The sequence below is a fragment of the Schistocerca nitens genome, chromosome 2 (assembly GCF_023898315.1).
Source record: "Schistocerca nitens isolate TAMUIC-IGC-003100 chromosome 2, iqSchNite1.1, whole genome shotgun sequence".
Classification (NCBI taxonomy): domain Eukaryota; kingdom Metazoa; phylum Arthropoda; class Insecta; order Orthoptera; family Acrididae; genus Schistocerca; species Schistocerca nitens.
In genome coordinates, this window is record NC_064615.1 from 982,074,408 (window position 1) to 982,100,270 (window position 25,863).

Sequence of the window (25,863 nt, forward strand, 5' to 3'; positions counted from 1 at the left end):
CCATGGCAAATGGCGCCCCCCTTAATGCCGCATCTTACTCTTCTGCACAGCTGCCGAGCCCCGCGACGCACCGTTCTTACACTGCGGCTAGAGTTGAAAATTACAGTAAGCTATCGTAGACTATCATAAGTACGCGTTGATTACGGCAGTTTTCCTAGAAGTTTTGGCCAGTTAAGGTCGCACCCGTGTGACATCTAGGTTAGAAGTGTTTTATAACTATCGGGCGTCATCTGTTAACGATCGCTTTCTTTACGTATGCCATCTGTGTCTTACCAGATTACACTACAAGCCAGAAGCTTGAAACGTCTAGAACAGTGGTTCCCAACCTTTCTGAGTGCAATCAGACATTGGCTAGTACCCACCTCCCTCTCTCCATCATCAACACTGTTAGCGCCTAACTATAGAGTGAAAAAAAAATTTTCTTCGAAAGCTTTTGTTTTTTAAGTGATGTAAGATAAATGATATTTAGTCTCCGTAGGTGTGTTATTAAACCCAGAAATAATGAGTCAGTGAGACAATTGGTACTGCTTAATTCTAACAACATTTCATTTATATACAGATTGATTGACGAAGATTTGTAAATATTTTAATGTTATTCTACAAGTAAAACTAAAGAAAAAGTTCATATAAACCCAGGTCCGAAAATGTCTAGTTATGGAGTTACGGCTAATAAAAGATTTTGTCTGAAATTTTTATTTTATTTTTTTTATTTATTTATTGTTCCGTGGGACCAAATAAAGGAGAAGTCTCCATGGTCATGGAACGGGTCAATACATGAAATTATAACACGATAGTAGAAACAAATGAAATGAAATATAAGAAACATATTCAGGCGACAAGTCGCAAGTTTAAATAAAGAAAATCAAAAATGTAACACTGGAATTTGCTTTATTTTTCAGCTCTTCCAGGAGCTCCTCGACAGAATAGAAGGAGTGAGCCATGAGGAAACTCATCAGTTTAGACTTAAAAGTGTTTGGCCTACTGCTAAGATTTTTGAGTTCTTGTGGTAGCTTACTGAAAATTGATGCAGCAGAATACTGCACTCCTTTCTGCACAAGAGTCAAGGAAGTGCATTCCACATGCAGATTTGATTTCTGCCTAGTATTAACTGAGTGAAAGCTGCTAGCTCTTGGGAATAAGCGAATATTGCGAACAACAAACGACATTAAAGAAAATATATACTGGGAGGACAATGTCAGAATTCACAGACTATTGAATATAGGTCGACAAGAGGTTCTAGAACTTACACCACAAATACCTCGAACAGCCCGTTTTTGAGCCAAAAGTACCCTTTCTGAATCAGAAGAATTACCCCAATAAATAATACCATACGAGATCAGCGTATGAAAATATGCTAAGTAGACTACTTTTCGTGTTGAACTGTCACTTATTTCAGATACTGTTCTAATGGTAAATAAAGCAGCATTTAGTTTCTGAAGAAGATCCTGAACATGGGCTTTCCACAAGAGCTTACTATCTATCAGAACGCCTAGGAACTTAAACTGTTCCGTCTCGCTTATAATATGCCCATTTTGTCTTATGAATATACCGATTCTTGTTGAATTGTGAGTTAGAAACTGTAAAAACTGAGTCTTACTGTGATTTAGCATCAAATTATTTTCCACAAGCCACGAACTTATTTCATGAACTACATTACTTGATACTGTTTCAATATTACACAGAAGATCTTTCACTACCAAGCTGGTGTCATCAGCAAACATAAATATTTTTGAATCGCCTGTAATACTAGAAGGCATATCATTTATATTAATAAGAAACAGCAGTGGCCCCAGCACCGACCCTTGGGGAACGCCCCACTTAACAGTGCCCCATTTGGACTGAACATCACTACTACCCTCAATATTGTGGAGAATTACCTTCTGCTGGGGGGGGGGGGGGGGGGGTTGGGTTGTTTGGGAAGGAGACCAGACAGCGAGGTCATCGGTCTCATCGGATTAGGGAAGGACTGGGAAGGAAGTCGGCCGTGCCCTTTCAAAGGAACCATCCCGGCATTTGCCTGGAGCGATTTAGGGAAATCACGGAAAACCTAAATCAGGATGGCCGGACGCGGGATTGAACCGTCGTCCTCCCGAATGCGAGTCCAGTGTTTAACCACTACGCCACCTCGCTCGGTTTACCTTCTGCTTTCTGTTCTTAAAGTAAGAGGCGAACCAATTGTAAGCTACTCCCCTTACTCCATAATGGTCCAACTTCTGCAGTAATATTTTGTGGTCAACACAGTCAAAAGCCTTCGTTAAATCAAAGAAAACACCCTGCGTTCGCAACCTTTTATTTAATCCGTCCAAAACCTCACAGAGAAAAGAGAATATAGCATTTTCAGTTGTTAAACCATTTCTAAAACCAAACTGTACATTTGACAGCAAATTATGTGAATTTAAATGGCTTCAAATGGCTCTGAGCACTATGGGACTCAACTGCTGAGGTCATTAGTCCCCTAGAACTTAGAACTAGTTAAACCGAACTAACCTAAGGACATCACAAACATCCATGCCCGAGGCAGGATTCGAACCTGCGACCGCAGCGGGAATTTAAATGCTCCAGTAACTTTGTATATACAACCTTCTCGATAACTGTAGCAAACACCGATGGCATAGAAATAGGTCTAAAATTGTCAACATTATCCCTGTCTCCCTTTTTATAAAGTGGCTTCACTACCGAGTGCTTTAATCGGTCACGAAACCGACCACTCCTAAGGGAAAAGTTACAGATATGGCTAAGTACTGGGCTAACATACATGGAACAATACTTCAGTATTCTGCTAGATACCCCGTCATATCCATGAGAGTTCTTCGTCTTTAGTGATTTAATTATTAACTCAATCTCCCTCTTGTCAGTATCATGGAGGAGCATTTCAGGTAACTGTCTCGGAACACTTTTTCTAAGAGCACTATATGATTTAGCGTCCGCAGCTCGTGGTCGTGCGGTAGCGTTCTTGCTTCCCACGCCCGGGTTCCCGGGTTCGAATCCCGGTGGGGTCAGGGATTTTCTCTGCCTCGTGATGACTGGGTATTGTGTGCTGTCCTTCGGTTAGTTAGGTTTAAGTAGTTCTAAGTTCTAGGGGACTGATGATCATAGATGTTAAGTCCCATAGTGCTCAGAGCCATTTTTTTATATGATTTAGCAAGTTTGCTAATATGAAGCCACCAGAAAACTGCACGAGCTTAAAGTAAAGCACAATATACATTTATTTTGTTGTTACTGATATGGCGAATCGAATAAAACGTGTCCCACACGTGTATTTGCAGTAGTTTTCCAGAACATCCAGAGAGGCAAAGACATAATTTCGTAAAATTTTTAATTTATTAACTACTTAGCGCAATTTATTTTTTGAATTCCAGACAATTGCACAAAGTTTTCAACAGAAGTTGTAGAGAATTTAATTTTGGAAAAATGGTGCTAATAACGTTAACTGAAATTGTAGGAATGTGTCAGATAATCTGCTTTTATTGATAGCATAGCACATGGAATTCATATTATTGTACTTCAGTGTACGCCATACCTTAGATTGTGAACTGCCTAATCGTCGAGAGACACGTCGTGTACTGGTATGCGGGCTACGTTGAACAACATCCATAATATCCTCATCATTGGCTTCACGTATAGAGCGCTCGTACTGATTATGAACGCTAGGTAGAGAAACTGTCTCCCGTAACATTCGAAATACTCCGCTAATGGTTCGTGCATTTGGAATCCTCGGAGCTGGATGACATACGAGATATTCGTTAACTGCAGCCGTAGCTTTACCATCACATTTGCCATAAATAAACACCATGTCGGGGTATTCGATTTCCATATTTCATAAATAATCGACAAACTACAACAGTTACTGTGTGGTTTCACTTAAATACGCTGTTGTTATTATGTTCTTTCACTGAACAATACAGAAAACTAACTCGTTTCAAGGTCAGGAAACGACTGAAATCACTCACTAACGGTTGAGAACAATGAGGTAAACGTTTCTACACACTTAATGGAAAATGCTTCTCTGGCTGTTCTGGAAAACTACTGCGGATAAACGTGTTGGACCTGTTTTATTAGACTCACCAGACCAATAACAACAAGGAAATTGTGCTTTACCTTAACGTCGTGCAGTTTTGCGGTGGCTTCATATTAGCAAAGTTGCTAAATTTCAGGCAAAATCTTTTATTAGCCGTAACTCCGTAACTAAACATTTTCGGACCTATGTTCATATGGACTTTTTTTCTTTATTTTTATTTGTAGAATAACGTATTAAAATATTTGTTTATCTTCGTGAATCACCCTGTATATAAAAAGAAAAAGTAATTCAGAGGGCATCGAATGTGTTGCCTACAACTCCTCCTCAGGAAAGAAAGCTAATTACCCCCATTGATGGTAGATACTTATTATAAAACGTGTCGGAACATTGATGCTGTGGATGACCTCCCGAATGGCTGTTTTCAGCTCAGCAATGGTATTGGGCATCCTGCTGTACACCTTGTCTTCAATACAGCCCCACAAAAAGGATTGCATGTATTCAGATCCGGAGAACATGGCGTCCAATCGAGGCCCCTGGGTACCCCAGAGCCAGAATACGGTTCCCAAAGTGCTCCTCCAGGACATGTAACACTCTCCTGCTTCGAACCACATCTTGTCGAAATCATGGTCACCTTGAATAATCGGGATGAAATTATCTTCCAAAAACTTCACCGTACCGTTCGGTAGCCACCGTGCTACCAAGGAATATCGCACCGATTATTCAGTGACTGGACGTGGCACACCACACTGTCACCTGTTAGAGGGTGAAGAGACTTCTCGATCGCGAAATACCGATTCTCAGTCCCTCAAATGCGCCAATTTTGTTCATTGACGAACCCATCCAAATGAAGGTGGACTTCGTCGCTAAATCAAACCATAGGCGCGTGCACAATCGCATACTAATTCCCATCATGCCCCGCGGCCAACCGTCCAGTTCGAAAGTCCTAACAAAATCTGTTCAGAAGTTAAGACAGTTTTATTTCATACAGTTCAATAATTGTCACGCTGTACGTACTCTGTGTATTCATCGTGAGAGTAAAATATCTTTCAAAATATCACTGTGTTACTGACACCTCCGGGCGTAGCATCCGACTACTACCGCACCACGGTTCGGCTCCCTGGCCAGTAGTGATCTTGGCCAACTTGGGTCGCTACAGTTGGTTGCAGATTCTATGTTGAGACCTACAGAGGAAGTGTTTGATTTCTAAAATTGTTATAATACGCGTCGATAATACATGTTTGAGGATTCTACGAAGTGCTGACTTCAGCGATACAGCGCAATAGTTCTGTCTGTATATTCGACGACCCTTCTTGAAGACAGGAATGACCTGTGCTCTTTTGCAATCACGAGGAGAATTTTCTTAATTTGCATTTACATGGGTAAATAGTTCTTATTTTGCTTTTACAGTATGGTAGGAAGAAAAATGGGGGTGTACTGAGTGCGAAATTTAGTAGACAGATATGCCACTTGTGGCAGCACCTAAGGCTCTAACCTGGCTGGGTATCGAGGCGAATTGAGCCTGGAAGACAGAAAGGGGTACGTCATTCCATGCTGCCGGCTTCAGCCCCACGCCAGAGCACATCACCTGTAGTAGCTGGCAAATGGTAGCGTACCAGTCTCTCAAGTCTCCATGACAAGATGTTTTCAGTCGGTGACAGAGCTGAAGACGGTGCTGACAACACGGGAAACACGCGTTCTTGCGTTATCTTGTTGGAAGACAACTTCACGTCAATCTCGAAAACAGGCCCTATGTAGCAGGTCTGGCTCTTGCAGCCAGTACGCTATTCCTACTGATTACACTTGGGTTGAGAGAGGTTTTAATACAACACATATGGCGTCACAAGCGGTATGGGGTAACAGAAACAGATGCTGATAGCATGATGCAACCCTCATAAAAAAATCCTTAAAACCGGTATTTCCTGCAACTAAGAAATGGATACTTCTGGATGTCGCTAGTTGTTGTTACGGTGCGTGGACTACGTATGTTCATTATGTTCATTGTCGCCACAGCGCTCGCTGAAGTGGGCTGTCACTTCAAGGCTGTGTTCAACACGGAAGCTAAGACTCGTTTATGTTGCACTACTTCCTTTTAGTATACGGTAAACGATTAAAATCACATCGTTCTGAAGAAACTTTCCGTCCGTTTCGGGAAAACAAATCCGTTCTCCTTATAGATTCCTGGTCATATTATAAAATTCTGAATCATTATCAGTCGCATTTCGAACTAGCACACACGAAGATCTACAGAAACTTCGGATTTCACCTGCTACGACGAATGTTCTTCAGCTATAACACTTTGAATTTTTACGTCAGTGGAATGCGTTTTACAGAAAGTTACCACACAAAGTTATTATGGACAGATCGCTGCAATTTTCTATCTACCACCGTGACAATATTCTTAAGGTGAAATCATTATTACACCATTTCTTCCTCTATACGTTTTAAAAATCTGATGAAATATGCAGAGTGAACCTCAGGATATGTAACGCTTCCCCTCTGAAATATTAATTCCAAATTAAAAGCTCTAGTAATGAATGTCACACTGTTGCTGAGTGATGGGAGAAGGCCAGCTAGTAAGAGAAAAAAACATTTTAATAATATTTCTGGAAAATATTTGTTTCGTGTTCAGTGTTAAGAATGTCTGAACCGCCACACATCTTCGCATTTTGGGAAATGCAGTTCCCAGGAAACTGATGTATCAAATGTGGTCTAATAAGCACAGAGCTCACGACTGGTGGTTGTTTGCGAAAAGATGCAACAAAAACAGAAGACTGTAATAGTTAGTCATTCTACTGTATTCATTCGGCACTGACCGATTTATAATTGCGCCAGGTGTATTGCAATTCTCAATAACATTTGTTGAAGACTGTTACGAAATCATTTCTACGTGATTTAGTGTCTGTCACATTATCTGAAGTACATATTGTATCCCTATTTCATTCATCAATGCTTTATTTTACAGAGTGAATTCATAAACCTGTGTGGTTATTATTTTCGGTAGCTTTGCGTATTGTGCAGTTTTTGTGTCGCTGGGTGAAGCTTACACAAACTTTTACTCTTCGCTTTATAATTTTGTGTTCAATTATTTTGCAGTAGCGCCCGTAGCGGCGAAATATTTTTTTTTAATGCAGTCAGACGCTGTATCCAGCGCCCGAGTTATGATTCTTACACTGGTAACTTAAATTTTCCAGTGGAAACTTATTTTAGACCCGTTATTGCAGTGGTCAGGGTGCACTCAGCCCTTGTGAGGGAAGCTGAGGAGCTACTTGATTGAAAAACAGCGGCTCCGGTCTTGTAAACCGACATACGGCCGGGAGAGCGGTGTGCTGACCACATGCTCCTCCGTATCCGCATCCAGTGACGCCTGTGAGCTGAGGGTGACACGGCGGCCGGTCGGTACCGTTGGGCCTTCATGGCCTGTTCGGGCGGAGTTGAGTTTTTTGTCATTGCAGTGGTTCACCAGTGACAAAGTTTAATAACTAAATTATTACTCAAGGTAACACTCGAGGTCTGAGGAAATAGTCAAACCTAATTTTTCATCCGCATTTTTCCAGTTATTTGATCATCGTGATATTCTGGTCACTTGCAACAGTCCTCGGGTTGATTTGGTAGGGCTCTGAAGCCATATTTTCTGGTGTGCAGGCACGTTTCGAAATGTTTTTTGACTTGTTCAAAACAGATCCTGTGTGACGTCGTTTCGGATTAAGTGCTGCATGGCACTCTTTGCTGCCACTTTGATACCTTTAAAGTCTCAGCAAACAACTAACCACACAGTTTCCACGACTTTGTTGTCAAGTAACTTTCCACAACGATCAGCCACTGCTCCACTGTCAGTACCATCGTCTCGTTTGCACTGCTCCACTCACACTGACGCAGCCCGCATTACGCTCTGAAAGGGTGTGGACCTTGTGGCTGGCGTACACATGGTGTGCGCGTCACGGGGCATGGCTATATGCATACAATCACGTCCAGTCGTGTCCACTCGTCCGGACCACTTTTGTTTGTCCCATCCTATACTCGCTGTGTCGAAGCCATGCGCCTACTCAGCCAGCTACCAGCAACGCACACGGATTATGGGGGCATATACCTCGCAGGGGGCAGCTCTTCGGACGACAGACAAGGGATGACCACACACCGTCCAGCCGCCAGCGCTGCGAAAGCTCACTTGGCCCCACGGATCTTTTCTTCTCTGCGGGCCACTGATGGAAAGTAGTACTTGCAGTATCCTGGCACCTGTGCAGTACTGAGGCAGGTGCACAGTTTGCGTCCCAGCAGACAACTCGGAGAGACACCGATTGCGAAAGCATTCCCACGATCAGGAACTCACTCCGGAGCTGCTGCTACGCCACTGTAACGAAGCCAGCGTTCACCTCTATTTTCGGTTCCATGAACCGCCAGCTGCGGACCTATACCATTCGGGTCCTCTACACTGAAGAGACGTGGGCTCTGAAGCCGTGATTAACAATCAGATTTGTCTTTGTTTTGCATTGGATTCTGACTGCGGCATACTTCATCTATGGACCTTGGATTTTGGAACTTTCGATTTACTGCGTCATTTTCACGCTTTCAGATATGGTTGTTGTGCCTTCAATATTCGAGAAATGACTTGATTTCAATTTTTGGTGTTGTGGTCTTTAATATGAAGACTGGTTGGATGAAACTCTCCACGCTACTCTATCCTATGCAGTCCTCATCATCTCCGAATAACTATTACAACTTACAGCCTTTTGAAAATTCCTAATGTAGTCATCTCTTGATCTCCTGTAGGACTTTTACCCGCGCCCCCCCCCCCCCCCCCCCCCCACAATACCCTCCAGAACTAAACTGACGTCTTAGAAGGTGTCCTACCAACCGATCCCTTCTTCTCGTCGCTGTGTTCGTTGGTTGGTTTAAAAGATGGGGGAAGGAACCAAACTTCTAGGTCATCGGTCCCTTGTTCCGAATAAAACATTGCCACAAGGGTGAGAATACAACAAACGAGACTGACAACACAAAACGGAGAAGAAGGAAAAACCACTAGAACGACGGAAGGGAAACAAACACTTAAATGGACAAAAGGGGAGAAGAAAACCACAGAAACGCAAGAAACAGGTAGAAGAGATTAAAAAAACAAAACTTTACCATGGCTGACTGAGCATGAGAATAAAAAGGTGAAGCCAGCCACTCTGCAACACATTAAAACGTCCATCCTAAAAGCACTAGGGTGGAGGACACAGAGAAATAATGGACTTGCGTTAAATAGATCAAATGATAAAACCCACCCTCACGAGTAAAACGCAAAACTAAATCAGCCGATGAGGCGTTGTCAGATAAAATTAGCGGCAACGGGTCCCGTAACCGAAGATTTCGTCGCACGGCAGTCAAAGTGGGGCAGTGTACCAGGATATGGGCCACTGTCAACCGGGCGCCGCACCGCCACTGAGGCGGGCCTTCACGGCGCAGGAGGTAACCGTGGGTCGCCCAAGCGTGGCCAATGCGGAGCCGGCAGAGAACCGCAGAGTCCCTGCGAGAGGCTCGCATCGAGGACTGCCACACATTCGTAGTCTCCTTAATGGCACGCAGTTTGTTGTACGTACTGAGACTATGCCATTCCGTCTCCCAAAGCCGAAAACTTTGGCGGCGTAAAAACGAACTCAAGTCATTTAATGGAAAGTCGATCTCCTTAAGTGGTTTCCGTGTAGCCTGTTTGGCCATTCCGACAGCAAGTTCGTTGCCTGGAATTCCGATGTGTCCTGGGGTCCACACAAATACCACTGAACTACCGGACCGTTCCAGGGCATAGATGGACTCCTGGATGGTCGCTACCGAAGGATGACGAGGTTAGCACTGGTCGATAGCTTGTAGGCTGCTCATGGAGTCAGTACACAGAAGAAACGACTCCCCAGGGCATGAACAGATGTGCTCAAGAGCACGAGATATAGCCACCAGCTCTGCAGTGAAAACACTGCAGCCATCGGGCGAGGAATGCTGTTCAATATGTCCTCCACGGACATAAGCGAAGCCGACGTGTCCATCAGCCATCGAGCCGTCGGTGTAAACAACTTCATGGTCCCGGTACATGTCGTGAATCGAGAGGAAGTGATAGTGGAGATCCGCGGGGTGAACTGAGTTCTTTGGGCCATGTGAAAGGTCGAGGCGAAGCCGCGACCTAGGTGTACACCATGGAGGTGTAAGTGAATGGACCTCGAGTATAGGTGGTACAGGCAAGGATTCCAGTTCAGATAGAAATCGTCGGAGTATGCCACAAATTCCTTTTCTCCCCAGTTCCATTCAGTACTTCCTCATTAACTACATGATCTACCCATCTAATCTTCAGCATTCTTCTGTAGCACTACATTTCGAAAGCATCTATTCTCGTCTGGTCTAAACTGTTTATCGGCGATGTTTCACTTCCATACGTGATTAAACTCCATAAAAATACTTTCAGAAAAACTTCTTAACGCTTAAATCAATGTTCGATGTTAGTAAATTTCTCTTCTTCTGAAACGCTTTCTTTGCCATTGCCAGTCTACATTTTATACCCTCTCTACTTCGACTTTGCTACACAAATAGCAAAACGCATCTAAATCTTTAAAGAGTCTAGTTTCCTAATCTAATTCCCTCAGCATCATCTGATTTAATTCGGCTACATTCCATTATCCTTGTTTCGATTTTCACCTTATATCCTCCTTTCAAGACAATGAGCATTCCGTTCAACTGTTCTTCCACATCCTTTGGCGTCTCTGACAGTTTTCAGTTATTGTGTTCCAAACTAACTACCGTCGGAGAAGTTTTTTTCTTTGTGTTACAATGAACTACACGTCTATTTTATAGCTGAAATTTTTACTGCGCAGCCTTCGGCGGACACACTCGTACTTCGCTACAAAAATTTCGTTGTCTTTCGACAGCTTTCTATCGGCAAATCAGCGCTGGCATTACAGCACTAACGGAAGCCGTGAAAAGAAAGGGGCTGATCGAGTAGCATAGCCACAGAATTAGAGGCAGTTGCAGCTGCACAAACCAAGTGAGAAATGTATTTCATATTTTTCTGACTGTTTTCTGTTTCTTCTTCACACCTGAAACTGATAATGCGGAATTTTTTTCGAAGACAACTAAAAGCGGGGAAAAGATGAACGTTGGCTTAGACCATTGCTTTGCAAGTACGGCTACTGGGGTGCAGTGTACGTTGGACGTGGAGCTTGCACAGATGATGGACGCCCAAGATTGCCATGAAATAAAATTCACACACACATACACGCACGCTTTTTATCCGCTTGTAAAGACGCGTGCACACACACACAAAAAGGAAAGGCAAGCGTTAAAGAAAAATCCTCACTGGCCGGCCGCTTCGCCGGAGCCTGCGGAGGATCACCGAAAGACTGAAAAGTGTACCGGCAAATACCCTCTTCATCAGCGCCATTCACGGAACTGAGCCGGCGATGTAAGCGGGCCCAATAGTTGCCGGCGCTGCCGCCAGAGCGCGGGCTAGCTTTTCAGGGAAGGCCGTACAGGGAGCATTCAGGCAGGGAGCACTCGGCAGCCGGAACATAGAACAGCATTACGGTGAGAACCCCACTGTGCGCGACGTGCAAATGATCCCCCTGTATCACAAATTGCTTTTGTTCTGTAGCTCGGCTGAAAGCGGATGGAGGTGCTACGGTATAGATAAAACACAGCTGCCCAGTTTTCCGCATGCCTTTTCTCGTTTTCTCCTTTTTACATCTCCGCTGTGGCGCCGGGGATTTTCCTCGTTACTCGCAAACCGTGCAGGTGCGCCCCTCAGCCTTTGACAGTCCGGAATGCGTATGTATTAGCGGGCGGGTGACGCGAGACGCATTTCGCGTGTCAAGCCGCCCCTTGCCACCACCACAAGCGACGTGGCCTGGGGGTTCGAACTCTGCGTGGCAGGTGGCTTGGGTCGTAATAAATCACTCGGAATGTCGGACGGCGGGACAGAATGGCTTTGCGCGCCGAGGTGTGGGTTGCGCATATCGACCCCCTCTCGCTTTAACGACGTCTGCAAACGTTTTGACACCGGCGCTACAGAAGGCTGGCTGGTCCTATCAAGTGAGACACCTGCAGTGCGACCGTTCATTAAGAGACGAATCTCGTTGTACAGTGTCCCCGGAGGTGATACGCATAGCGGACAAAACGTATGTTTTGTACAGCCCCCAGTAGACGTCACGTTTAGTGAAGCGCGTTTAAGCGATGGCTTCTGGGACACGGGGAGACACTCCAACCCCTGTTCGAATTCTGCGGGGGATTAACGACGAGGATCGCTGCACTGATAAACCTAGATGTAGTCTTTAGTCGGTTTGCCACATCCGTTTAGGTGAACACCGGGCTGTTACTCAAGCAATAATAGACGGCAAATCATCGAGTAAAACTGAAGTCATATCAGGTGTTCCTCAGGGAAGCGTCCTGGGACCTCTGCTGTTCCTGATCTATATGAATGACCTGGGTGACAATCTGAGCAGTTCTCTTAGGTTGTTCGCAGATGATTCTGTAATTTACCGTCTAGTAACGTCATCCGAAGACCAGTATCAGTTGCAAAGCGATTTAGAAAAGATTGCCGTATGGTGCGGCAGGTGGCAGTTGACGCTAAATAACGAAAAGTGTGAGGTGATCCACATGAGTTCCAAAAGAAATCCGTTGGAATTCGATTACTCGATAAATAGTACAATTCTCAAGGCTGTCAATTCAACTAAGTACCTGGGTGTGAAAATTACGAACAACTTCAATTGGAAAGACCCCATAGATAATATTGTGGGGAAGGCGAGCCAAAGGTTGCGTTTCATTGGCAGGACACTTAGAAGACGCAACAAGTCCACTAAAGAGACAGCTTACACTACACTCGTTCGTCCTCTGTTAGAATATTGCTGCGCGGTGTGGAATCCTTACCAGGTGGGATTGACGGAGGACATCGAAAGGGTGCAAAAAAGGGCAGCTCGTTTTGTATTATCACGTAGTAGGGGAGAGAGTGTGGCAGATATGATACGCGAGTTGGGATGGAAGTCATTAAAGCAAAGACGTTTTTCGTCGCGGCGAGATCTATTTACGAAATTTCAGTCACCAACTTTCTCTTCCGAATGCGAAAAATATTTTGTTGAGCCCAACCTACACAGGTAGGAATGATCATCAAAATAAAATAAGAGAAATCAGAGCTCGAACAAAAAGGTTTAGGTGTTCGTTTCTCCCGCGCGCTGTTCGGGAGTGGAATGGTAGAGAGATAGTATGATTGTGGCTCGATGAACCCTCTGCCAAGCACTTAAATGTGAACTGCAGAGTAATCATGTAGATGTAGAAGCTCCATCTCACTGACACAGTGTCTTTGCCGCTACACTTTTCAGTCCCTTGGTGATTCTCCGCAGGCTCTGGCGAAGCCACTAGCCCTTTGTCATTCTTTTTTTTTGTGTGTACACGACTTTACTAGCGGATAAAAAATGTGTGCGTGTGTGAAATTTATTTCACGGCAGTCTTGGGCGTCCGTTATCTCTACGAGCCCGACATCCAATTCTGGCTCTGGCTCACAAACATTTAGAAAAAGCGTTCTCACACTTGCGCATAACGCTAGTCAAAGACACTTGGGGTACACAAATCACGTCCTAGGGGCCGGAGATGAGCTGGAGCCGTGGGCCAGCGTGGGCATCTGGTCACGCAGTACCACTAATAACGCCAAATAAGGGACAACTTGCCAACCACGTGCAGAAAGGGGACAGGGCGAGGAAGAAGAAAAAGGAGAAGAAGGAGATATCACTCTAATACCCTGGAACACCGCCTCTCGCCTTGACAAGGAACTTACGTTTGCGAGGACGAGTCCCCAAGTTTCTTCGTGATTTGAATATCTAGATGTAGCCACTTGTGACATTACATTTATTTTGTTATGGTATTAAGCTATAAATTAAAATAAAAGAAAATTCTTCCCTCCCAGTTTTCCAGAGGGCGTTCTATGTAAAAAAAAAATTCATGGACCTTAAAGTAGTTTTCCAGAGGGCGTTCTATGTAAAAAAAATTCATGGACCTTAAAGTAGTCTATCAGATTTGCAACATCTGCCCCGGGTGTGTGTAATGTAGATTGGTTTGCCTGCGTTAACGTGCATGAAATATTTTATGGACAATTCTTCTGCTGCCCACACAGTTTGTGTCCCCGAGACGATATATATATATATATATATATATATATATATATATATATAGAGAGAGAGAGAGAGAGAGAGAGAGAGAGAGAGAGAGAGAGGGGGGCAGAAATTACTTTTCATGATTTCCTCATCACAGGAGTACTTTTAGGCCAAGTTAGTTATAACGAAGCGCCTTCCAAACCGCAGTTACTGGTAGGTACCAATGGCTGTGACCATTAGAGAGGCTCCTTGGTTTGAGTAAGGACACCAGAAACGGAGGAATGCATTCCTGTGAGGTAGTTGGTGGTTAGGACTAGCAAGATAATAGCTGTAATCTGGCCTGGAAAATATTTCATGCTCCTTAAGACAGGCAACTCAACTTATATCATCCATACCAGGAACAGACAATGTAAGTTGGATTGGCTGTCTTAAGGCTCATGAAATATTTTCCGGGACAGTTTTAATTTTCCCATCCTGTAGATGGACCAAGGAAGACTTCTGCTGGATTCCAAGGTATGAAAAAAGAACCGGGCGGTGGTTTAGTGTGAGGTGTGTGGATGACATTAGAGGGTGCACTGAAGCCCTCCTCTGCGCAGTACAAACAGTTACTCCAGAAAAAGTTTCAGCTACCATCTTCACAAGTGGCGGAGCTAACTACTATATAATAAGTGAAGGTACGAAGCACACACATCGTATGTCAAACTGAATAAGTAGTTTCACTTCTCACAGCATGTGTGTGTTCGTAACCTTGGCAATTTATGTCTGTAATTACCTGCTTCAGGTCTTCATAATAACTTCAGTCAGTCATTGCCTACAGCATTGGTTTTTCAAGAAGAATAGTGTATATTTTAGTAGATGGTAGTACAGACTAATTCGAATAAAACTTTCCATATAACATGTGTTCCGTTTTCATTTGTTACAGAGGTACAGCTGTTAGAATGTAACATTACAAATACTTTCAAAAGATGTTAAGCAATGGCAAATGATTATGTTCAGAACTGATTTGCATGAGATCCACCTTCGACCTTAATTTACTTTTGAATTCTCTTGGTAATACCATGTGTAGCTCTTCTGAGGTCATCTTGGCATTCTTTCTTGCGGCCAGCACTATTCATAGTATGAAAGATCAGTTTGTCTCTTGTGTTTATTTTTGTTTGAATGCACAGCATGTCTAATCAAATGATCGTCATCATACCACACATTTATACTGAAGCTTTCTTACAACGTGTCTCCACGAAGGCATGTGGTTCTTGGTCTGCCCACCGATGTGAATGTTACAGACATCTTCACTGTTCACAGTGACTTAATCAGCAAAACAGTGTTAAAACCTTTACTCAGTGATGCATTGGTGAGCACTCTGGAATCGCATTCGGGAGGACAACGGTTCAGATCTGCTTCCGACCATCAAGATTTAGTTTTCCGTACTTTTTCTGAATCGCTCCGGGCAAGTGACGGGATGATTCCTTTGAAAGGACACCGCCGGTTTTCTTCCCCATCCTTGAAATATTCGGAGCTTATGCTTCATCTGTAATGGCCTCGATGACGCCTTCAATATCTTCAACATTTCGCGGCCTGCCAGCAACTGTGTAAATATCAATTTTAATAATTAACAGGCGCAGTTGCACCGTTTGCCTAGAATTTACCTAGGTTTCAGCCGGGATAATCCAACCTTCTTCAGAATAACAGTATCTACCGTCTTTACATAGTGGATATCGTCAAGCTAAAACTACAAATCCATAAATTGTCGTCAGACTATAAAACTTATCTGAACTGCCTCGGCCCCACTTCGCGACCGCGATGCGGCAGCCACGAGTGCTGTACTCGAACTCCAGCACAGCCGAGGCAGTTCCAGATACGTTTTATTGTCTGACGATAATTTATGGATTTGTAGTTTTAGCTTGACGATGTCCACTATGTAAAGACGGTAGTTACTGTTATTCTGAAAAAGGTTGGGTTACCCGGACTGAAACCTAAGTAAACTTTTGGCAAACGGTGCAACTGAGGCTGTTAACTATTAAAATTAAAATTAACCTGCCTTCCTTTGTTTCACTCGGCGAGTTGCAAGTAGCCAACGAGAGAATTCCGATGGTCTACTTCATATTTTTCTCGAACGTGCTGAACACGCTGTAAATGACAAGAATAGACGCCGTGCAACATAATGTCCGCCATATTCTTTATGAACAACAGCAATAAGTGTAGCAATTTTGCGCATGTGTTGGAGGACCACGCTCTGCCACATGAATAACTTCTTCCAGTTCATACGCACTTTGGTCATTTGCATATTCGGTTGCGATATGACTACTGGGTGCTGCACCAGTCTCCCACAATTTACTGAAAACATGAGTAAACACTCTCCAACCTGGTGCTCTGTGGTTAGCAAATCGTCTATCGCATTCTCTACAAGCAGCGGCAGCATCAGCAGCATTTTCATTAAAAAACTAGCACATAAATACCGGACAGGCATACTCAACATCTGTAAATACACTGTCCAAGAACATCAGTCTGACGTCCTGTGAAAAGCATGAATAACCACCTTTCGCAATGCTGACGTGCAAGATGATAGTCAGTGATGTCCTGGAAGAGACCGACAGGGATATGGAGTCAAGCCGACTCCAGTGCCATGGCGCGCTATGGGTCTCGGTTGGGGATCCATGGTGGAAACAGCCCGATCGGAGTGGCCCTCCAGATTCTCGATTGCGTTTAAATCCGGGGAGTCTGGTGGCAAGGTAGTACGGTAAACTCAGCCTGGTGGTCTTCGAACCACGCACGTACAATGTGACCAGGGTGACACTTTGCGTTACGCTCCTGATTGATGCTGAGATGCCGAGCAAAAACAAAACGCATGTAAGGATGGACATGGTCCCCTTAGACAGATGCTTACTTATATTGCTCGCGCTATTCGTCCACGAGACTCAGAGGGCCATAGACACGTGTTCCCAGGTAGATGCCGTGTTTCTTGACTTCCGCAAGGCGTTCGATACAGTTCCCCACAGTCGTTTGATGAACAAAGTAAGAGCATATGGACTATCAGACCAATTGTGTGATTGGACTGAAGAGTTCCTAGATAACAGAACGCAGCATGTCATTCTCAATGGAGAGAAGTCTTCCGAAGTAACAGTGATTTCAGGTGTGCCGCAGGGGAGTGTCATAAGACCGTTGCTATTCACAATATACATAAATGACCTTGTGGATGACATCGGAAGTTCACTGAGGCTTTTTGCAGATGATGCTGTGGTGTATCGAGAGGTTGTAACAATGGAAAATTGTACTGAAATGCAGGAGGATCTGCAGCGAATTGACGCATGGTGCATGGAATGGCAATTGAATCTCAATGTAGACAAGTGTAATGTGCTGCGAATACATAGAAAGATAGACCCCTTATCATTTAGCTACAAAATAGCAGGTCAGCAACTGGAAGCAGTTAATTCCATCAATTATCTGGGAGTACGCATTAGGAGTGATTTAAAATGGAATGATGATATAAAGTTGATCGTCGGTAAAGCAGATGCCAGACTGAGATTCATTGGAAGAATCCTAAGGAAATGCAATCCGAAAACAAAGGAAGTAGGTTACAGTACGCTTGTTCGCCCACTGCTTGAATACTGCTCAGCAGTGTGGGATCCGTACCAGATAGGGTTGATAGAAGAGATAGAGAAGATCCAACGGAGAGCAGCGCGCTTCGTTACAGGATCATTTAGTTAGCGTTACGGAGACGATTTACAAACTCCAGTGGAAGACTCTGCAGGAGAGACGCTCAGTAGCTCGGTACGGGCTTTTGTTAAAGTTTCGAGAACATACTTTGACCGAAGAGTCAAGCAGTATATTGCTCCCTGCTACGTATATCTCGCGAAGAGACCATGAGAATAAAATGAGAGAGATTAGAGCCCACACAGAAGCATACCGACAATCCTTCTTTCCACGAACAATACGAGACTGGAATAGAAGGGAGAACCGATAGAGGTACTCAAGGTACCCTCCGCCACACACCGTCAGGTGGCTTGCGGAGTATGGTTGTAGATGTAGATGAATGTGCTTTCAAGGATGACGAGATCAGCTGGGGAATGCCCTCCGGCCTGGACCCTTTCGATGACTGTTGCAGCGAGTTCGTTTTCAGACTTTTCGTGCTGTACACACGCCAACGGCCATCTGTCCGATGGAGCAAAAAAAGTGATTGATACGAAAAGGCTACCCGTCGCCACTCAGTGGACGTCCAGTTGCGGTACTGGAGTGTGAATTCCAGCGTTCGCTGCCGATTAACAGCAGTCAGCATGGGTACATTTGCCAGGCGCCTGCTGCGGAGGTTCATATGCAGCAAGGTTTAGAGAATTGTTGTTGAGGAAACACTGTTGGTAGCCCTTGGTTCACCTGTGTGGTCAGTTGCTCAACAGTTGCACATCTGTTCTCCCATACACACCTCTGCAGCTGTCGTTCACACCTGTCATCTGTGGGGTGCACCACAGATGCCTCGGCGCCAGTTTTGGACAGCACCAATTTCGCGTGTACTGTATGCAAACTTAGGCGTTCAGGAAAAGCTTTCACCCTTGGCCTGAAAGCCAATGATCATGCTCTTTTGGATGTAAGATAAATCGCTTAGTTTCTGCATTGCAACAAAGGTTGTGCTGTTTCCATTGTCTCCCCAAACACTCTTTATACACCCTCCATTGCTAGTGCCGCTACCTGCCGTCTGTGAGTGGTTTGGTCGACGTAGACTACTAACATAGGCGGTGGTTACATTAACGTGACTGAGCTGTGTATGTGGGGCATGCTTAAACGATGGAGTAGAATTGCCCAACAAATCACGATCACCGCCCGCATCTCGTGGTCGTGCGGTAGCGTTCTCGCTTCCCACGCCCGGGTTCCCGGGTTCGATACCCGGCGGGGTCAGGGATTTTCTCTGCCTCGTGATGGCTGGGTGTTGTGTGATGTCCTTAGATTAGTTAGGTTTAAGTAGTTCTAAGTTCTAGGGGACTTATGACCGCAGCAGTTGAGTCCCATAGTGCTCAGAGCCATTTGAACCATCACGCTCACCAGCACAGTTGAAAAAATCAGTAATATAACCTCAAGCACAAAGGCATAACTAGAAGTTCTTAACTGTGCTGGCATAAGCTGGCGCCAGCACACGAGGCGGCAAAGAGGTTGCGAGAAGATCGTCAGAGGCCAAAGACAGACTCGCAGGCAACGTGCTACCAACGCCCTCTCGGCCAACAGTATTTAATCGCCGCCGCGGACCACAAGGCCAGTCTGTCGAACCGAGTGATTTCCAGTCTGTCATCAGTCGCAGCCCAGCGGGAGTCGCAGCAGCAGTTAGCACCGCTGCTAGCTCGGAGACAGGCAACAGATTGCGACCAGAGTAGTGTACATAGCGTACTTGCACTTCATCACCACTGAGGCTAACGTGGACTATTACGGAAGAGCTTGTACCACAACACGTTCAACAGATTTCTTATTCTTAGGAATAAAGAACCCAGTTTATATATGCGTGCAGTTTGTGTCATAGAAAGAGGATACCGGCCACCAAACAACATCCTCTCCTTCCTCACTTGGTACAAGTCTACAGAGACAACGAGATGACGAGACGACATGAAATTAACAAAAATAACAGTCGATAAATAAACCCACAGAGGCGGAGAACCAACGTACAAAATGAAAACCTATTTTTGTAACCAGCTGTACTTCTGTAACAAAGAAAAACCAGAATGGCTCTGAGCACTATGGAACTTAACTTCTGAGCTCATCAGTCCCCCAGAACTTAGAACTACTTAAACCTAACTAACCTAAGGACATCACACACATCCATGCCCGAGGCAGGATTCGAGCCTGCGACCGTAGCGGTCGCGCGGTTCCGGACTGAAGCGCCTAGAGCCGCTCGACCACAACTGCCGGCCGGTGTAAATAATCCATCACAATTTGAGAAGAACAGCCATTTACATACGTGCAGCACTAGGGGGAAAATTACCTTTGTTTCACGTTGTCAAAGATGTCAGTGGCCCAGAAAGGAATTCAATATGCAGCAACAAATATTTTTGATCGACTGCCCAATAACATAAAATGTCTGACAGTAATGAGTTCATCAACGTCAATGCTAATCATGTATCTCCTGTAAACTGCTCATTCCGTAACATTTCGATAAAAGAAGCATTTGATGATCTATGGGGAAATCGTTTCTGGCGGCCGCGGTAAGGCGCTAGCGTACCAAGAATTGGTGCTAAAGCGGCGCGAATGCGTCGGCACCTGAAAGGTAAAAAGAGGCGTTGGACGCACGCGGCGCGGTGTAGGCAGGGTGTGCAATCCATTACTCCAGACTGTAGCACCTAGAACCGCTCGGCCACTCCGGCCGCCGAAAAACTAGACTTATATGGACTGTTTTATTCGTTTAGACTGTACTACTACCTCCTGCAGTATTTACTATTCCTCGTCAAACACCCTGCAACTGTGATCAAGTGTAATAAGAAACATTTTCTGAAACAAATCCGGCATCACAAAATTTTGTACACAAAATTTAATTTGATTTTCTCCCTTAAAGAAAAACCAAGTTTCTTACCAACTGAACTCTGGTTTTTGCGCTTGTGTTGCGATGTATGTCGGCTGGAGTCGAAGTCATGAATGGTTCAAATGGTTCAAATGGCTCTGAGCACTATTCGACTTAACTTCTGAGGTCATCAGTCGCCTAGAACTTAGAACTACTTAAACCTAACTAACCTAAGGACATCACACACATCCATGCCCGAGGCAGGATTCGAACCTGCGACCGTAGCGGTCACGCGGTTCCAGACTGAAGCGCCTTTCACCGCACGGCCACAACGGCCGGCAAAGTCATGAATATGCTCGTTTGTGAACGCAGCACGTTTACTGTAGAAAACTTTCAGTGGACGTGCGGTCATACAGAATTTGTTACAGTGTCCTTCAGTTTAGTTGTCTCATTCTTAATCTGGAAGACAGTGTACCAAAAGTTTAACCAAGTAACTGTTATTGCTTTAGCTGCAGCATCTGTGATGTGAGACAAGTCCACGCACAGTTTCAAAAGGAAATTGCACAGGAGACGAGGCAGACTGTGGTGGAGGGGCCTGGGGAATGGCAAGAGGAGAAAGATGGAGAGAAGATGTGTAAGTGAAGGGAAACACCATTCCCGAGTCCTGTGCACGATGAAGAACAAACGTATATTTAAAGGAAGACGGTAATGAAAGACAGGAGAGGCAGATACGCCAGTAATAAACTATTTCTTAATTTCTATACGTTTGTTTCTACTGAACAATTGCACATAACCGCTAAATATTTACAATTTATACACCAGATCGTTAGATTTCGATGATTATTTATTTTTTATGTATCAGGTTATCTCTCTTACGGTATCAAAATATTTGAAAATACCGTCTCGTATGACTGTTTTCAGAGTCCTTCAGTAACATTATGTAACTTAAAGCTAGTTTTCTACGCATTATTTAGCACACTCAAGTGGGTATGTGAGTTCATTATTAAGTTAACGTGCACTGTAGCACAAAGGGCTACGAAGGCCGCATTTACTTCTAAGCTGCAATTCAAGTTTGTTTCCGAGTTCGTCCCCAATTTTCGTAACATCGTAATGAACTAATTAATTTCTGTGCACCTGCATTAAGTCTAACTCCATGCTAGAAGACTCTATAAATGCACAGGAAGCGTTTGCACCCCAAGAGGTACGAAACATTAGCCGAGAAAATAACAGCGGAGGACACGTAGTACCGTCGAGAGGGCGTTAGTAACACGTTCGAGCCCTAATTGCTCGCATCTTATTTCATGGTCCTTACGTGAAACGTACGGCAGCAGAATCGTTCTGCAGTCAGCCTCAAATGCAGGTTCTCTAAATTTGCTCAATAACTCCTTGCGGAACGAGCATCGTATTCCCTCCTGTGATTCCCCTTGTGCTGATGAAGCATCTGAGTAACGTCTGCTTGCCGATCGAACCTGCAGGTAACAAATCTAGCAGCCCGTCTCTGAATGGCTGCGATCACTTCCTTTAGTCCGACCTGGTGGGGATTCCAAACACTCGAACAGTACTCAAGAATTGGTCGCGCTAGTGTTCTACGAGGTGAATTCAAGTTCTAAGGCCTCCGATTTTTTTTCTAATTAACTACTCACCCGACATCGATAAAACTGGCGTTACTTCTCGACGTAATCGCCCTGCAGACGTACACATTTTTCACAGCGCTGACGCCATGATTCCATGGCAGCGGCGAAGGCTTCTTTAGGAGTCTGTTTTGACCACTGGAAAATCGCTGAGGCAATAGCAGCACGGCTGGTGAATGTGCGGCCACGGAGAGTGTCTTTCATTGTTGGAAAAAGCCAAAAGTCACTAGGAGCCAGGTCAGGTGATTAGGGAGCATGAGGAATCACTTCAAAGTTGTTATCACGAAGAAACTGTTGCGTAACGTTAGCTCAATGTGCGGGCGCGTTGTCTTGGTGAAACAGCACACGCGCAGCCCTTCCCGGACGTTTTTGTTGCGCTGCAGGAAGGAATTTGTTCTTCGAAACATTTTCGTAGGATGCACCTGTTACCGTAGTGCCCTTGGGAACGCAATGGGTAAGGATTACGCCCTCGCTGTCCCAGAACATGGACACCATCATTTTTTCAGCACTGGCGGTTACCCGAAATTTTTTTGGTGGCGGTGAATTTGTGTGCTTCCATTGAGCTGACTGGCGCTTTGTTTCTGGATTGAAAAATGGCATCCACGTCTCATGCATTGTCACAACCGACGAAAAGAAAGTCCCATTCATGCTGTCGTTGCGCGTCAACATTGCTTGGCAACATGCCACACGGGCAGCCATGTGGTCGTCCGTCAGCATTCGTGGCACCCACCTGGATGACACTTTTCGCATTTTCAGGTCGTCATGCAGGATTGTGTGCACAGAACCCACAGAAATGCCAACTCTGGAGGCGATCTGTTCAACAGTCATTTGACGATCCCCCAAAACAATTCTCTCCACTTTCTCGACCATGTCGTCAGACCGGCTTGTGCGAGCCCGAGGTAGTTTCAGTTTGTTGTCACACGATGTTCTGCCTTCATTAAACTGTCGCACCCACGAACGCACTTTCGACACATCCATAACTCCATCACCACATGTCTCCTTCAACAGTCGATGAATTTCAATTGGTTTCACACCACGCAAATTCAGAAAACGAATGATTGCACGCTGTTCGAGTAAGGAAAACGTCGCCATTTTAAGTATTTAAAACAGTTCTCATTTTCGCCGCTGGCGGTAAAATTCCATCTGCCGTACGGTGCAGCCCTCTCTGTGACGTATTGACAATGAACGCGGCCTCATTTTAAAACAATGCGCATGTTTTTATCTCTTTCCAGTCCGGAGAAAAAAAATCGGAGGCCTTAGAACTTGAATGCACCTCGTATATGCCGCCTCCTTTATGGATGAACCATAGTTACCCAGATTTCTCCCAATTAAAAGGAGTCGAGCACTCGTCTTCACGGCTATCAACCTGATGTGCTCATTCCATTTCATATCGCTTTGCAACGTTACGCCTAGATATTTAATCGAATTGACTGTGTCAAGCAGCACCAGACTAATACCATATTCGAATGTTACAGGACTGGTTTCCCTACTCAACCGCATTAACTCACATTTTTCTACACTCAGATCAAAATGCAGAATCGTATGTAAGTTATCTTACATATCGCTACAGTCGCTCAACGATGACACCTGCCCTTACACCACAGTGTCATCAACGTTAATTGCTGCTGAACCTGTCCATTAGGTCATTTAAGTGTACAGATAATGAAACCGGTCCCGTCACACTTCGCTGGGCTACTCCTGACGATACCCTTGTCTCTTGATGAACACTCGTCATCGACCACGTATTCGGTTCTATTACTTAAAAAATCTTCGAGCCACTCATAGTAAAGATAAGTACAAACCCAGTTTCCAGTCGCAACATGGACCACAAGAAATTAATAATTCTATTGCTTTTCACTCTTGCCAAGACTGATTGAGACTTAGGAGGAGGAGGAGGAGGAGGAGGAGGAGGAGGAGGAGGAGGAGATTAGCGTTTAACGTCCCGTCGACAACGAGATCACTGGAGACAGAGCACAAGCTCGGATTTGGGAAGGATGGGGAAGGAAACCGGCCGTGCCCTTTCAAAGGAACCGTCCCGGAATTTGCCTGAAAAATGGTTCAAATGGCTCTGAGCACTATGGGGCTCAACTGCTGTGGTCATAAGTCCCCTAGAACTTAGAACTACTTAAACCTAACTAACCTAAGGACAGCACACAACACCCAGCCATCACGAGGCAGAGAAAATCCCTGACCCCGCCGGGAATCGAACCCGGGAACCCGGGCGTGGGAAGCGAGAACGCTACCGCACGACCACGGGATGCGGGCAATTTGCCTGAAACGATTTAGGGAAATCTACTGCTGCTGTCAGGAACCATGATCGCGATGAAGGGGTGCGAAGGGGTGTAGGTGGTCTCTAACCAGTGTACGATAATCCCTGGCCGTCATAGTGTCTTGCACGGGCTCCCCTGGACCATGGGTGGCCACGTGAATGTTTCCCAGAGCGTAACGGAGTCGCCGCCAGCTTGTCTCCGTCCCGCAGTACAGGTGTAAAGGAGCTGTTCCCTTGGAAAAATATGGATTCGCGTCCTCCCGTGGTCATGGCGAAGAAGGTATAGGAATCCATCAGAACAAGCAACGCTCTACCACTGCGCCAACGCCCAGTGCCGATGGTCAGGTGTTCGTTTCAGTATTAGTTGTCAATGTCGTGGTGTTAACATTGCCACACGCATGGGTCGACCGTTGCGGAGGCCCATCGTTAGGAGTGTCCGGCGCACTCTGTGTTCAGACACACCTGTACTCTCCCCAGCATTAAAGTCTGATGGAAGTTCTGCCACAGTTCACCGCCTGTCCTGTTTTACCGGTCTGCATAGCCTACGACGTCCGATATGTGTAATGAGGGGTGGCCGCCCAAGCCCTCGCCGGCACGGTAGCTCAGCGTGTTCGGTCAGAGAGTTACGTGCTCTCTGTAATAAAAAAACTGAGTCAATCGATCAACAACGAACATAAATGGATGTCTTACGACGTCCGCCACGAGTAGATGCAACGAACAATAGCGAACAAAATGAAATTAAAAAAAAAAGAAAGCCTGACACCTGGATGTGGTTTCACCTTGGTTTCACCAGGTGTTGAAGGCAGTCACCACAGCACTCCTCTAACACCCGGCAAGTGGTAGAGTTTCCGAAATGCCGTGCCGAGCCTCCGGACTATCATAATCCGCCCTCGGTCAAACTCAGATACATCGCGCGCTTTCCTCATTCTACGAGGTTGAGTCAAATTAAAACCTTAAGCCGCGCGGGATTAGCCGAGCGGTCTTGGCGCTGCAGTCGTGGACTGTGCGACTGGTCCCGGCGGAGGTTCGAGTCCTTCCTTGTGCACGGGTGTGTGTGTTTGTCCTTAGGATAATTTAGGTTAAGTAGTTCAAATGGTTCAAATGGCTCTGAGCACTATGGGACTCAATTGCTGTGGTCATAAGTCCCCTAGAACTTAGAACTACTTAAACCTAACTAACCTAAGGACAGCACACAACACCCAGCCATCACGAGGCAGAGAAAATCCCTGACCCCGCCGGGAATCGAACCCGGGAACCCGGGCGGGGGAAGCGAGAACGCTACCGCACGACCACGAGATGCGGGCAGGTTAAGTAGTGTGTAAGCTGAGGGACCGATGACCTTAGCAGTTAAGTCCCATAAGATTTCACTCACATCTGAA